The sequence below is a fragment of the Mauremys reevesii genome, linkage group 1, assembly GCF_016161935.1.
Source record: "Mauremys reevesii isolate NIE-2019 linkage group 1, ASM1616193v1, whole genome shotgun sequence".
NCBI lineage: Eukaryota > Metazoa > Chordata > Testudines > Geoemydidae > Mauremys > Mauremys reevesii.
This window is the reverse complement of record NC_052623.1, coordinates 187778400-187792387: the sequence shown is the minus strand read 5'-3', so window position 1 is coordinate 187792387 and position 13988 is coordinate 187778400. Positions and strand designations below refer to the sequence as shown.

The following is a 13988-nucleotide window of genomic DNA, read 5'->3' as shown; positions in this document are numbered from 1 at the left end:
CACGAGTCACCAGAAATGGCAGCACCGAAGAAACGCAAGATAGCAAGTGAGTGTAGAACAGGGGTGGGCAAACTATGGCCTGCAGGCCACATCTGACCCGCGGGACCATCCTGCTGAGCCCCCGAGCTTCTAGCCCGAGATGCTCGCCCCCGGCCCCTCCCACACTGTTCCCCCTCGCCCACAGCCTCAGCTCGCTCCACTGCCGGAGCCGGCACAAGGCTCTGCTGTGAGCTCCTTGGGCAGTGCAGCTGCAGAGCCCGGCCTGACCCAGTGCTCTGAGCTGCACGGTGGCGGTGGTGGCATGTCCCGGCTCCAGCCGGGTGGCGCGGCTGTAACACTGCCAGCCACTGGTGCTCCAGGCAGCACGGTAAGGAGGCAGGGAGCAGGGTGGGTTGGATAGAGGGCAGGAGAGTCCGGGGTGGTGGTCAGGGGCGGGGTGTGGATAGGGGTTGGGGGAACAGGGGTTGAATGGGGGCAGGGGTCCCGGGGGATAGTCAGGACGGCGGGGGGTTGGATGGGGTGGCAGGGGCAGTGAGGGGCAGGGGTTCTGGGGGCAGTCGGGGACAGGGAGAAGGGGTGGGTGGATGGGTCAGGGGTCCCGGGAGGGCCGTCAGGAATGAGAGGAGGGGTTGGATGGGGCGGCAGGGGCCCAGGGGCAGTCAGGGGACAGGGAGCAGGTGTGTGTGGATGGGGCAGGGGTCCCAGAGGGACCATCAGGGAATGGGGCAGTTGGATGGGGCAGGAGTCCTGGCCGGGGGGGGGGTGGTAGATAGGAGGTGGGGGCTGGGCCATGACCCCCTCCCCTAACCGGCCCTCCATACAATTTACGAAACCCGATGCGGCCCTCAGGCCAAAAAGTTTGCCCGCCCCTGCTTTAATGCTTTATGGGACTCCGCAATTGTTTGCCTCCATGCATTCAGCTGGGCCCTATCAGTGCGGGAGGACTGCATGAGCTCAGCGAACATGTCGTCCCGAGTTCATTTTTCCACCTTCTAATCTGGACCAGTCTCTGGGATGGAGTAGATAGGGGCCGCGTTGAAACATTTGCACCTGCAGGAGAAGAAAAAGGGAGGGTAGTATTTTAAAATATACATTTCAGAGAACAAAGGGGAGACTTTGGTATGAGTAAGCCATCACACACAGCCAGGCAACCGAATTCAGCTTACAGGCAGCCTAGGGGCACGTGGGGTTCTGCTTCTTCTACATTCATTTTAATGTTTTCAAACTGCTGGGACCCCTTTCCCATAGCAAGCGATGTCTGGTGGGTTTGCCAGAAAGGAGGGCCTGTGGGCTTTCTGGGATGATCACTTCACACAACACCCAACGCCCCCCCTCCCCCACCCGCACCTACCGCATGGCTCCAATGAGGCTCTGAGCAGGGATGAGCCCTTTAAATTATACACGAACAGCCCAGCATGTCTGGGTTTCCCCCCTCCACCCTCTACCGCGTGGCTCTGATCAGGCTCTAACACACCAGAAGTACCTTCTCCAGGGTCATGGTCCGGGAGCCAGCATTGGGAGTGAGGGGAGGCTATTGGCTCCAGTGTTAAGCATAGTTCCTGGCTAGGGGGGGGAAATGGATTCCCCACTTGCTGCCTGTGCACTGGCCTCCTCCTCCTCTTCATCCTCCTCCTCCTCTTCCTCCTCCAATGACTCTTCCTCCTCGCTCTGTGCAACTCCCCCCTTGTAGGTGTCCCCAAACAGTGGTGGGATAGTGGTGGCGTCACCCCCCATAATTGCATGGAGATCACGGTAGAAGCGGAATGTATGGGACTGTGACCCAGAGCGCCCGTTTGCCTCCCTGGCTTTTTGGTACGCTTGCCTGAGCTCCTTGATTTTTGTACAGGGACACAGAACGGTGTCAGAGTGGCCTCTTTCTGTCATAGCCTTGGAGACTTTAGCGTATGTATTTGCGTTCCTTTTTTTGGAACGTAGTTCTGCCATAACAGACTCGTCTCCCCAACATGCAATGAGATCCAGTACCTCTCATTCGGACCACGCTGGAGCTCGTCTGCAAATCTGGGACTGCGTGATCTCTTGTGATGGTGGACTCTGCATGGTCGCCTGTGATGGTCACCTGTACTGATGGTGACCAAACATCCCCTGAAAATCCAATCAAATTTGGACAAGTCATAAGCCTCTGAAAAATCACGGCTCACATATGTTTGATAGAGGTTTGTTAGAGTTCAGCAGCTAAATTCCCTGAAGACTCCATCTGAATGGAGTCTGTTGTGCTGACTGGACTGTGTATGAACATGCCTTCTACTCTTACCAGTTACTCAGCTCCAGTGGAAGATGTCTGAGCTGTGGATCTAAAGATCCCAACCCTACAGGTGACCATAGTGGGATAGTCAATATGATTCCATCTGATGGAATGTCTGTTTTCTCTAGTTTTCTTCTGTAAAAACTTAGGAAATTGCAACCCAAAAAAATTGTGTTAAAAGATCTGAAAGTCAAGCACACAAAGATTAGGAAATCCCAGAGTTAAGGTATTAAAGTTGCCTGACGATGTTAACTTAGTCGCTTTGTGTGTATGCATTAAGATAGAGCCTTTAATTACATGATCATATACTATTTTTTCTACAAGAGCCCTGCCTCATTCAGTCACAGGACAGATGCACATTGAGACAGAATTAAGGTGTATGGTATTTGCTAACTTTCAAGTGTTTGACATTGCAACCTCAACAATATTATTTTAATTTTTTTTGTATATAATTTATGTTACATAATGTTTGGAGCAGCACTCAAAGCACTAAATGGTTGTTCTAAATAGATACACACACATATTTTTTCAATTACTTGAACTATTTGTTAAGATTTGATTGCAGATAATTTACAATTTCTTTTTCTAAAAAGGGCTCCCTTTACTTTCTCTCCATGTGGTACTCAGGACTATGCCTTAAAGGGCTGAGCATCCCCGACAGAGAGTCTGGGTATAGCGCTGTGAAGGTCTTGTTTTTATGCCCAGCAGCTGGAACCAAATACAGAACAAAGCAAAGCTCTTGTAAAGCACCTTAAGTACTGGATAATCACTGAACACCATACTCCATATCCCTTTCTCATAATGACTCTCAGCTACACAGCAGCCAGCTCTTCTGGACTGGAAATCTCATTAGCCTGCCACTCAAGTGTCTTTAAGAAATTAGTCTGTCCATATTAGTCTCTTTTCTACATCCCCTCCCTCTTTTTTAGTACACACCAACACATTTATTGTAACTACATAAAAATATAATTAAGCACGGCAAGAAAAACTGAAAGAACAGTTCTGTTTGTAAAGCTTGTAACATTAATTTCTTAAGATTGATAGTCAATGGCAAGAATTCCATTCACTTCAATGGAAGCAGGGTTGAGGCCAAATATGTCAAGTAACTTTAGATGATGAAGTTAAACATACTCTGTTTGCTTCTTGCCTTTGGCAAGTGAAAGGAAAGCAAAACCTAAGAAAATGAATCTCAATAAAGAAAAATAAGCTGCATATTAAACTGTTGTAAAGAGAATGATGTGTGTTGCCTTTCTGGGGTTGGTCCACAAAAAGTAACAGCCTACTACACCTCTGCCCCGATACAACATGACCCAATATAACGTGAATTCTGATATAACGTGGTAAAGCAGTGCTCTGGGCGGGGAGGGGAGGCTGCGCGCTCCGGTGGATCAAAGCAAGTTCGATATAATGCAGTTTCACCTATAACACAATAAGATTTTTTGGCTCCCGAGGACACCGTTATATCAGGGTAGAGGTGTATTTCCATCAGCTAATTGGTCCTTTTGCTCAAATGGCAAATGAACTTGCTCTTAGATCAAAAAATCCTGGGTTCAAATGCTGCTGATGGCCCTGCAGGGGTCACTACACATGAACAGGGTGCCACACAGAGGGTTTTTTTGTTTTTTGGGAGAGTGCTCAAACAGTAGTTCATCAGTGAGAACACCAACGTGAATATAAGTGTCGCTCTATGGCAAATTTCACTGCCAACGCTACCTTACACAAACAAGGAGGAGAGTAAACATGAGTCTGAAAACAAGAGATTATAGGGTAATCATGCCACTAACTAGTTTATGTTCCACAAAAGTTAACAGTGGATGCTGTAGCTAAAGACAAACTTGTTCTTAGTTACATTAAAAATTGTATTAATCAGTTTTTAACTCAGTAGTATTTCAAAATAAAGTAGCGAAAATTGCTGGCATAGGATTCATTTCCGAATGCCCTTCTGGAAGAACCACTTCAAGGCCTTTATTATAACAAAAGCTAATAGGTGTAGCCTATCTTCAGTCTAATATTGGAGGTGGGCAACAATGACATATATTATGAAAGAGAAATCATCCATTACTTAATTCTCACAGAAGTTAGTAGGAATATAGCTCTTTTTCTAACTCTTTTCTTTATTTTGGATTGGAATTAGAACATTTGTACTCTTGTAAATTGTGCCACTTTAAACGTTCAACATCCTTGAAGCAAAAGCTTAAATAATGCTCAGAAGGAGGCATTGTGTTACAGTGCTGTCATTGCTGGGAACTGATCCCTGGCCGGTTGGATAATGTAATGAGGTTGGGATCAAATTGATTTCCTGTCCTCTTGAGAGGGTCTTAAAAACAATGGATCTTATACAAGGAAAACAATATTTTTCTCTCTGATTTTCAACATTTATGCTTTAATGCAGTCCCCCATTCCTTTCATTATGCAAAGAAGGAGTCTCCTTTGTTTGGGCATATGTAGTTTCTGGTTTGATGTTATGTCTCTAGCCCACTCTTTAAAAGCTAGATCATACAGACAGCTTTGTGTACGGCCTGGTGAGAAACCCATCCCAACAGGAGCTGCAGGAGAGGTTCTGCCCATGGAAGGCATAAAGCCTGTCAGTGCAGCCTGGTGCACAAGGGAACTGTGCTTGTTGCAGCCCCCAGCTGCAGCTGACCTGCTCAGCAAGCCAGTGCAGAGGATGGCTAGGGCCATGCATAGCTTTCTCCGTGCCCTCTTTGAGGTGAACAAAGGTAGTAGTCCCTGCAATCCACAGAGCACAAGAACTGCAACTTTGACAGACCCTTTTGCTGGCCAAGTTAGTGGGTGAAGAGGCTACTTGCATGCTCACCATGTACACTCACACAAGTGTGTGTCATAGTCTGCTCCCCTGAGGTAATAAAGGCCCAGATGCTCTGCTCTGTGCTGGTGGATGCAAATGCACACAGAATGATTTTAACTCAACAACTCAGAAAGGAGGGAAGAGAAACTTATATCACAGGCTTCTCTGATACCCAACCCTGCAGAAACCTCTCAGCACCACCACCTTGTGGTTGAAGGTGTGAACAATTTTCAGGAAGTTGAGGGGACTGAAGATATACAGGGTGGTTGCTTGAGAATCCTTGCTATTTGGTGTGGCTGTTCCGTCGAAAGTTAACATTGGCTCTTGTGGTATTAACTTCTAATCTTCAGCCTCAACCTCAAGCCAGTTGGAGGAATAAGAAATACACAGTTTCTCCCCTGGAGACCAGTGGAAACATGACTACCAAGTGAGTGCCCTGCCCTGTTAAGGGCAAGGGCAAGGGATCCTGACAACAATAGGTGGCCAGCCTTACATGTGAATTTCCCAGAGGCTGCAGAGATGAGACCACGATCTCTTACCAGATTGTAGGGACCTAGGATAACGATAGCCCAGGTTCTCCGGATACCACACACTGGAACTAATGCTTCCATCTCGGGAACGATATCAGGGTCTTCTCAGAGGTTACTTGCACAAATCTGCAGTACTTTCCCCTCTCCTGCAGATTTTAGAGTATTTGACCCTAGATCTTTTAAAGTAAGCAATCATCAAGTTGCAAAGTTATTAAAAACTCTCATCTTAATTAAAAAGTCTAATGAATATTACTCCCTAGAAGTATTAAACACTAAAAACAGCAGGTGGAGGGTTAAAACAGGGTATAATTATAAAACAAGTTCTTAACAATTACTATTTACTGTCTATGAAGTTTTCAGGAAAATCTCACTATTCTATACCATACTTTCACAAGGAAATTTCAGTTCACTGGCTTTTTTTAAATCCATCTCAGTTTCCAATGTCACGTCTTTAGCATTGCAAAGGTCATGTCGACCATATAGTTAATTAACTATAATTGCTAATTAACCCATAAAGAATAACTATTTCAGGTGGGAAAAAAAGTAGTTAGAAAACAAAGTGTCCACAACTGTTCCCATTGTGTAGTGTTGGCTGTAAGATAGTACCATTTGTTTAGGATATGCTGTAGTACAGATTAAATATTAGTTGTAACATAGCCATCTTGATAACTAAAATAATTTCATTAGACCCTGGCCTATTCCCCATAACCTTGGAATATTGTTTCTTTTAGCTGTACTATCTTCACAAGGAAATTGATTTACTGAGTGTTGTGAATTCTTTGTGTAAAATATTCAGAATATTTCCTTCCAACATTTTTGATGCTGTAAAAATATGTCATCTATGATCTGCATGGAAACATGATCCAATAACATACAAACTGACCCAGAACATCCTCTTCACCTTGGCAAGCAGGAGGCCCAAAGACCTAGTCAATCCTTCATCAGCAGTGTGTAAGAAAACAGCTCGACCTCTGTGACACCATTTCATCTCTCTCTCTCTCTCTCTCGCTATCCCACAATAGCTGCTCTGCAGAGTTGGGGACCTGTGCATGAAACATGCCAGGGTCTAGAAAGAGTGAGATGGGGAGACACTGTTTGAGAATGTTTATACAACTGAAATACTGTCTATACAAATGTTTACCGGAATCAAATTTCTAGCAAAGCTTATTTTGTGAAAAAACAAAATTAGCAAGTTTATAAAGGTTCAGTCTTTCACTCAAGAAACAGAAATAATACCATTTAATTTAGGCAACCAATCATAAAGCTTGATTTTTGAATTTTGAAAAAAATATTTTCTACTTAGGTTCTTACATCTAGCACTGAGGGACTTCTACTACTATATAATGCAACATGGTTATCATCTTTCCCCATTTCCTCCCCCAGGGGAAACAAAAATCCACATGCATTTTTTTTTGGTTTGGTTTGGTTTTGAAATTTATTTTTATTGACTGAACTATTGCTTTATGAATTCACTATTCTAGACTGAATACTCACTATGAACAGTTTACAGACAGTCCACAGCTTATAAATGTTCATAAAAAAGATTCAGGGATTAATTGTGAGCATATTTGTAGAAGTTACATCTGTTCCCTAACAGTTTATGAATAGGAAAAAAAAAGATTACATTGTTGAGTGAGTTGTTCATGACAAACAGTTTGGCCATTTCTAGCCTGGAGACAGAGTTTGAATACGTTTCACCTCACAAGTGTAATTAGAGGTGGTCTTACTCTAACACCTAATTAGGATTTTCCCACATAACAATTATACATTATACATTTTGGCATGGTTAGCAATTTTTCCTCAGGAGAGACCCAGTTATGCAATACTGTGACTTACATAAGTCAGGAACAATGCACCTCTCCTGAGCTCTGTGGAGAAGTTGATACAGCATCTGCCCACTCTCAGCCTCATATTTTCACCATAAAATTAATAACAACTAATGAAAGTTTACCGGGTATAGGTGAAGTTCAACACAAAAGAACAAAATAAGCAATGCTTGTGTGCTTTTTACAGGACTAACTCCAAAAGCACTGTGAAAAGCTTCCAGTTTACAACAATTCCCTCACCACTCATTTACTATGGGACCTGATTGCTTCTGGATTCCGGTTACCAGCTAATTGGTAATGACACCTACAACAGGCACAGAACAGGTACTATGCATTTCTAAAACTCTTCATGGTATCCAGCAGAAGCACAGAAGTTTACAGTAAGGCCCAATTCATTGAATTCATTTCCCACACTTTACTTTTGGGGAAAAGCAGGTGGTGCTACATTTTGTTACTTACATCTTTCACTTTATCATTAGATTTCAAAATGTCTGGGCTACAGCTGCACTTTTGGCTGTAAAAGGGGAAAAAAGTGTCAGAGATGGGCAAAGCAGTGGCAGTCTTAATTTTTACATCAGATCCATTCAATGCCTTCCTTAAGAAAAAATGTTAAGTCATTTCTCAAATAGGCGGAGTCCTATACTGAATTGGCTAGAGCAAATGGAGTATGTGTTTCAGGCAGAAAACAAACTGATGATAATTGAAGATATCTGGAATGTAGGGGGAAAAAATCGCTCTTGAAGCCTAATAATAATCCAAAGTGTCAACAAAAGGATGAGATTTTATGCAGGGAACTCACTGAAGTCCATTCAAGACAGAAAAAAATCCCTCCCATTCGTTCTTAGACTCTCTCTTTCCAAAAAGAGACCGGGGGGCGCGGGGGGTGAGGAGACAGGTCATCACTTCCCTTCACTGGAGGCAAACAGTTGTGAACTTCCAGGAATTCAGAGGAAACACCACGAATAGCTGGTCTCAAGCCTTTATCTTACCTCCAGGAGACCCTTGGTCAGCTTTCCAACTTACTGAATTGATAAACTCTTGGGAGTTTGAGCTTCCTTTCCCCTCTAGAAAGCCCTGCCACTCCTCCTCTCTCTTCTGGACAAGCATTAGTTCTCAGACCTCTGAGACCCAATTCCTTCCACATCAACAAAGTCAGATCCTCCCTCTGCCAGAGCAGCCATTCTTCAACAGCAAACTCTCCCCCTCCATCTCCTGTTCTCTTCCTAGGGGAGGCCTCCAAAGTAATCTTGCAGTGTCCCTTTTAATCCCATCCCCAACTCAAGCATCTCTTCATGTAAGCACCATCAGGACCAACATCTCAAATCTCTTTGGTTAAGCCATATACAGTCACTAAATGTTATTTTGCAGTCACAAGGTCTGTTTGCAGCTAGTCTGCAGCTGTGCCATATGCAGAATTCTCATGGGAATTGGCATCTCTGTCCATAGTTTAGATTTCAAACTGGGGTCAGTATATGTATTCAATACCTATTGGCCTATTAAGGACCTGGTTTTCAAATAATACTTTAGCGAAAAATGCTATCAGGTTCAACTTTAATGTATCATTTTACAAATTCTTTCTCAAGCATAAAGCCATTTTTAAAAAATTGCCACAATTATAATGACGATATAAGAATTATATAGGATTTTCCTCTATCTAATGCCCCTCCATCACCATATTAACTGAGTGTCTCACACTCATTAATGTATTTATCCTCACACCCTTCTCCCCCCACCCATGCCCATGAGATATGGAAGTGTTATTATCCCCATTTCACAAATGTGGAACTGAGTCATAGAGAAATTAAGTAACTTGCCCAAGATCACACAGGAAGTCTGTGGCAGTGCAAGGAAGTGAACCCAGGTCCCCTGTGTTCAAGGCTATCACCTTATTTACTGGATCATTCTCTCTCTTTATCCTGAGTCCTTCCTTATGAGCTTTCTTCTCCTCCTCCTTTTCTTCTCTTCCTTCTCCTCCTCCACATTTTGTTACAAGGCCCATAACAGCCGAATGCAGAAAGAAAGAAAGAACAGGCCTTGTACTTATGCAGTCATATTTTATAGTGTATTTAAAGACTGTACAAGTAATGCATATGGAACAAAAAGTTAATATTGCTATTTCCTGACCTGAGTGCTCAGCGGTCTCAAGTTTATTATATCAGCACAGCTTTTTGCGTAGAGTAATAACAACTTACAGAGAATTCTTGATAACTTCATTATAACTCTTCTCTGTGCTAGAAACATTTCATCCATTGATGTCAAAGTTTGCTTACCCCATGATATGATTATTATTACCAACTTGTAAATAGGAAGTACACTCAAATTTTCATGTAACTAAAAAGGCTTTTCATGTGAAACAGTTATTTAAAAAAAAAAGAGTGATGAACTTGAGTCACAAGTTAAGATTTGAATCAAATCGAACAGGAGCTCAGATTCAGGGCATCCTAGTAGGGTCCAGCTGTTTAAAAACAAACACCTTCAAATGTAATCTTTAACACCTGAGTATTATATATTTCTATTATGGATGTAATCAAGGGTAGATTTCCTAATATGCTCAGAGAAAAAACATTATCAGGAGCAGATGTGTTCTTTTAGTAATGTATTTCCATTTGTAAAAAAAAAAAAAAAGCAAAAATAAAGTGTTAAGTGGTTTTATAGGATTTTCATGTTCATCTGATGAAAAACTTTAGCTCCACCATCTGCAGAAAGACGACATTATAATTCAAGTTTCTATAAACATGTTGCAACAACCCAATTTTTAATACCACACCTGAAGGAAAAAGACAGTGTACAAATGTAATGCACCTGCTGGCTTTGGTGTTTATATGATCAAATGAGCAGGAGCTCGTAATACTTCCCAACAGATCTCTGCCAGTGGCCTTGTTATAAATCCCTCCACAGCCAGACAAGTTGGCCTTTATTTTTTCATATTGCTCTGGGCATCTCACATGACATTCCCAAATAAGGTATTGTACTACAAGCCTGCTCTGATTGCTAGTAATGACTTAACTGCAAAGGAATTATAACAGTATGAATAACAGTGGTTTGCACTGTGAATGCCTCAGCTACTCCAAAAATGCCAAAGCAACCAATATAACTTGCTTCTCACTCCTTAGCTTGAAAGGAAGAGAAAATCAGAACACTTTACAACTGCTGCTAATCCGTAAAAAACACTTGATTGTTCATTCAACAGTGGGAAGCAAAAACAAATGTAAACCATATAATAGTATTAGCTTGTCTATAACTGTATATTAAGGCGCCAACATTATTCAAACCATTGAATTAAAATAAAAAGGAGCAATAGAAGTTTGACTTGACTTGATTCCAAAAATGAGGTAATTTGGATGAATGATGATTTATACCTGCAAATCTCTGCTGCCTATTTTTAAGTGTATTAAAGACCATTGTATTTGTGACCATTAGAATTACACCAATGAGGTGTGTATTGGAATAAGACTGCAAATTCCTTAGGGTTTGCATCTTTCTTACACATCTGTGCTGTATAGCATGCTGAGATGACTATTGCGGGTGCACTATATATGCAAATCAACAAAATTAACAGGCGAGAGAATACGGTGTTAAAATAAGTTAATTAAATTAAATTAAAAATAACTATGCAACAGATTTTAAAGATTCCAAAAGGCATACTGGATAAAAACTCAGTTTGATAAAACAGATACCTACAGAATTCATATGTGGGTTAAAAACCCAAATATGCAAGCCTTTCTCACATCAGTGTATTTTTTCGCATGTGAGCAGTTCCACTTAATTTAATGAGACTACTCAGCTATATGCTCACTAACATGGGTGCAAGATATACAAATGGGCCCTATGAGAGGAAAGCTTCCAACATTCTTTGACAACTGTTTAGTGGCTAATGTCACAAATTGACCCAAATTGCATGTATATGAATGACAAATATCCTATAAGGCACCTATGTTAAAAGAATATTATTAAGATTGAGAAATCAAACACTCAAAAGTTAGGAAAGGCCAGATTTAAGCTTTTGCATGAAACCTTAGTTCTGTCCCTTGATTGCATGCATTGTTTATGCAGCCTTTGGATCTAAATCTCCGTTGGGAGAAAGTGCAGTATGTTTGATGTTCAGAGCGATGGTCAGCATACAAAGCAATTCTGTTCTTCATGATATGAAGACCTCCATTCGCTCCTTTGAGGTTTGCACGGCGACAAAGAAGGAAGGGATTTTTGTATTGCCTGAGTTCTGGGTGACTCCTTAGTTGTGAGATGTGCCAAAAACTCTGCCTCCCTCGAGGAAAGCAGTCGCCACTAATTGTTTTGCCTGAGAATCAGCTTTCCATGTGGTCAACCAAAGGTACCTTCTGGGAACTGCGTTGGCTGCCATAGTTCCAGACAAAATGTGACTGTTATCCAGGGAGGCATCAGCAACCAAGAGAGAAGCAATGGAAATCTCGTTCAGAAGCACTTGTGACCTTTTGCCTGTGAGCAAAGGGAACTGCTTTTTAGTCCCTTGCACCTGGCAAAAATGGTTCTTGCCAAATAAACTGAGGAGGATGAGATGTGAAGAGAACTGCCCATAGCTTCATAATTCAACCAAGGAAAGGATTAAATTTTTATGACTTCTTAAATCAAAAATCGCCCTTGGCTCTGATTATTGTTTCTTTTGGATACCTGAAACAAGAATTGATCCTTCTTTTGAAATCATTAATGCTTCAAATCCTTACATGTCGGAACTGGCTTTTGGATGGTGGTTTTTTTTCTTTTGGATCCGATGAATTCCTGTAAAGCTGAACTGAGAGGGAAGCCAAGGTATATTTTTACTTCTGGAAGGAAAACACTTGCCCACCTGTGGCAACTCACCATCTTGTCTAGCAGATACATATCTAATTATAGACTCAGCACAATGACTACCCATTTAGACATAGTATCATGGAAACAGGAAGAAAAAGCCTATCCTGAGAACCAGATGCGAACCTTTCTAATTCTGGCTCACAAAGAGCTGTTTCCTTAGCTGAACAGTCTGCCCTGAAGGACCGTCCCATTTGAGAGGTGGCATTGCATTTCACATGAAAGCAGGCTCTCTCCTGCTTTCTTATGTCAGCCATTTTGTGAAGTAACAGCTAGGCATCTCACACAGGGCACCCTGAATTGTGAGGAGAGGAGAGAGTCAGAAATGTCAGAAGTAAACAGAGGGAGATTAGGAGAAGAAATGACTTAAGAAAAAAGTTTAAGAAAATAAAGTTTCCTCTGGGCTTATGGAAGACACAGACCTTTCAACTCCTGTGCTTTGCCTGCTTGGAGGCAGAACAGCCTTGGCATGAGGATCCCTTCAGTCAGTGCTTCCTTGTCTGATAGTTTTGCTCCCTCTAGGTTACCACTTCTCCTGTGCAGGATCAGTAGATAGCAAATCTGAGAAGAATATGTAAAAAAACATTTGCAATTTCTCAAAATTCAGTAATCAGATCATACTATCGGTCCAGTCCTGACCTCATGTAAGTCAGTGGAGGAAGGATTGGGCCCTAAACTGTAACTTTAAGTAGGAAAAATATTTTGGGTAATGACATGCAAATGAATATATGAGGGGATCTATTTCTCCAATGATATAAATATATTTGTATATATAAAGCAAACAGAATTTTGGGATGTATTAGCAGAAGTGTTGTAAGCAAGACACGAGAAGTAATTCTTCCACTCTACTCCGTGCTGATTAGGACTCAACTGGAGTATTGTGTCCAGTTCTGGGTGCCACATTTCAGGAAAGATGTGGACAAATTGGAGAAAGTCCAGAGAAGAGCAACAAAAATTATTAAAGGTCTAGAAAACATGATCTCTGAGGGAAGACTGAAAAAATTGGGTTTGTTTAGTCTGGAAAAGAGAAGACTGAGAGGGGACACGATAACAGTTTTCAAGTACCGTAGTGGGGCAGTTACCGTGCTCCTGAGAGAAAAGGCTAGGCTGACTAGGGAAGCAGCCACAACTGGGGCCACACCCCAATCAGGCCACACCTGGCCCTGTTATAAGGGCTCAGGGAGGAGTTGGGTCAGTCTCTCTTTAGCTGTGGAGAGAGAAGGCCCTGGCTGCCTGGGAGAAAAGGGTACCTGGAGCGGAGCAGGGCTGGGGAAAGGCCAGAGGAGCTAGGGAGCTCCAGCCTGGAAACTCCCCAGGCTGAGGCCTTGGTAAAGGCCTGTGCGGGTACTGGGGCTGGGAGGTACAGCCCAGAGATAGGCAGAGGCAGCTGGTCCAAAAAGCTCTCCAATATTATGTCCCAAACCTTAGGTGAGCTACTTCTTATCTGGATCTCAGCTTGAGGCAAATGACCTCAAGTACTGTAGCTTTAACATAACAAAACCTTCTCCCCCTGATGTTATTTTGAAAAAATATATTAAAAATAAAAAGAGAGGAAGAAAGGGCAGGGACATGTGACCCAGTTTCCTGGGCCTTTCCAGGATTCTTATTCAAACTATATATGGCCACATTCAGTAGCTTTTTGTGAGGAGACTGCAGTGCCTTTTCATATTTGGCTTATGCAGCTCATAAACTCTTTTAAATGTCTGTCTTGTAACATGTAGGGAAGGGGTAAGAGA

At 42.4% G+C, this 13988-nt stretch overlaps 1 long non-coding RNA gene across 9 annotated transcripts in view; it reads right to left on the bottom strand.

Moving 5' to 3' along the window:
* Nucleotides 1-881: 881 nt before the first annotated feature.
* Nucleotides 882-13988, bottom strand: part of LOC120393895 — a 29160-nt gene continuing 16053 nt past the window's right edge. For 2 of the 9 annotated variants that reach the window (XR_005592195.1, XR_005592162.1), the window contains exons 3-9: nucleotides 12675-12813; nucleotides 9314-12196; nucleotides 7888-7942; nucleotides 7439-7508; nucleotides 6504-6668; nucleotides 5612-5778; nucleotides 882-1050 (exon numbers count right to left, since the gene is read on the bottom strand). This is a non-coding gene — a long non-coding RNA (uncharacterized LOC120393895). Of the gene's footprint in view, nucleotides 1051-1983; nucleotides 2104-2272; nucleotides 2447-2727; nucleotides 2766-2797; nucleotides 2972-5611; nucleotides 5779-6485; nucleotides 6669-7438; nucleotides 7539-7887; nucleotides 7943-9313; nucleotides 12197-12674; nucleotides 12814-13988 lie in introns of those variants that run through there. The other 7 variants (XR_005592208.1, XR_005592193.1, XR_005592189.1 and 4 more) reach the window with 7 other exon arrangements.